Source organism: Gorilla gorilla, chromosome 5, assembly GCF_029281585.2.
Source record: "Gorilla gorilla gorilla isolate KB3781 chromosome 5, NHGRI_mGorGor1-v2.1_pri, whole genome shotgun sequence".
Lineage (NCBI taxonomy): Eukaryota > Metazoa > Chordata > Mammalia > Primates > Hominidae > Gorilla > Gorilla gorilla.
The window spans coordinates 195,323,579-195,325,560 of NC_073229.2; positions in this window are offsets into that span (position 1 = coordinate 195,323,579).

Consider the following 1,982-nt stretch of genomic DNA (forward strand, 5'->3'; position numbering starts at 1 on the left):
TTGAATAGGTGAGAGCTGTCTGCGCCAACACAGACAAGTAATCTAATAGGAGTTTCAGGCTGATGTCAAAGGAAGAGGCAGAAACATGAAGAAAACCAAAAAGAGGGCCACCCGGGACCCTCTGGTGCAGGGGTTGCTTCGTGTCCCCTTTTGCCTCTGGACCATGACCGTGACATACGGAAGAGTCATCGTGGCCATAGCAATGACTCAGGTTATTCAGAAAAGTTTAAGTGACTATTTGTATGTTCTGTTCCCAAAGGCAGGGAGGGAAATGAGCCAATTGAGGACAGTTTCATTCCAGAATGGGTCTTAGAGAAGCCAGTACTGTTAGCTAGAAAATCCACCATAGGGATCTGCTCCTTCTATAATGATCTACTGAGCACCTCCTACACCCCAGGCACACTGTGCTGTGAGGTGGATACTACCGTTGTCTCCATTTTACAGATGAGCAAACTGAGGCATAAAGACGTTAGATAAGCTGGCCACACAGCAGGGAAGTGCACGCTGGGATTTGAACCGAGGAGACTGATGTCAGAGGGCAGGTCTTGCACCCCACACTGCTGCAAAGACAGAGACATGTGCCTGATCCGTGTTAGAAGGGGATGATCTAGACAAATGCCACTCCCATCACCAGCTCAGAATAAAGGACACTCCACACTCGTGGCCTTTCATTAGCCAATTTCCCTGCAGACCCAAGAAACTTTGTTATGCCTGGGCCCAGCACTCGCCCAGAGATCTGCAAACTTGTTCTATAAAGAAGGGCTGGGTTGTAAATATTTTCAGCTGTGCAGGCCATAGGGTCTGCTTCTGAAGTAGGAAAGCAGCCGCAGACGAGATGTACATGGTGGGCCTGGTCAGGTGTGGCCGTAATTGGATCTAGATCCATGTTGGGAGCCTAGCTCAGAGCCTGAAGAGCACAGTCTTTCAAGTTTGGCCTTCCCTTATCCCAGGATCACACCAGCCACTAAGCCTGCACCTGCTGGTTGGCCTGTGGTTGGAATCGTCACCTCCCCCAGCCCCTCTTTGCCATTGGCCAACTCCTACTCATCCCTCATGGCTCAGGTGAAGCATCACCTCCTCCAGGAAGCCTTCCCTGGTGGTCCCAATTCACATGGGCTCCGCATGGCTCCCGGCTCACCAGACTCTACTGCGGCAAATTATTTCCATTTGTTCCTCCCCTTAGGCTGTGCTTTCCTTGGGGTAGGGACTCTGCCTCACAGATGTCCATCCCCTAGAGTCTGGCATGTTGTAAACACTTCGTAAATAATGAAGGAATGTGACACCAGTTGACCAGCCCTGCAGCCTGGGAGCAGGCTCTGGGCTTCTGAAGCCATCTGTGAATGTGCATCTTGCTGTCTGCGGACTGCCCCCAAGCTCTGCCCCCCACCATCACCTCGGCCTTCATGCTGGGAGCCGCTTCTGCATGGAAAGCCACAGCTGCTATGAGTGATTGCCCCCGGGGAGGGAGGCAGCTGCACCCAATTATGGCTGCACCCTCCCCCTGGCTTTTGGGAGTTACCATTGCCATTGAGAGACTTGGGGGCAGCAGTATGAGGACTCAGCTGGCTCCTCACAGCCTGCTCAGGGTTCCCAATGGGCCAGAGAGACAGAGGAGCTGCCGTCCTGTGTGTTGGCTGGGGGACTGTTGAGCAAATCAGCTGATCTTCCTGGCCAGGGCCTGTCCCTCTCAAAGCCTCATCTCCTCCGCCTTGTGTGATCCTTGTGACATTTCACAGGTGAGGGAAACTGAGGCACGGGGCCCAGACTGGCAGTTGCACCAGGAGGGCAGGAACTCCTTTGGCTGGGTGCCCAGCTCAGGTGGGCCACGCACTGGGCCAGACAGGGAACTGGAGTGACCCACCTGACTTCTCTGGGTCTCAGCTCCTCCTCTGGAAAGTGGGGAGATTATTGTGACTTCCCAGGGTTGGGTGGGACTGGGAGGATGGGTGAGGGGCTGGCATAGAGCAGGTGCTTGGTTGGTG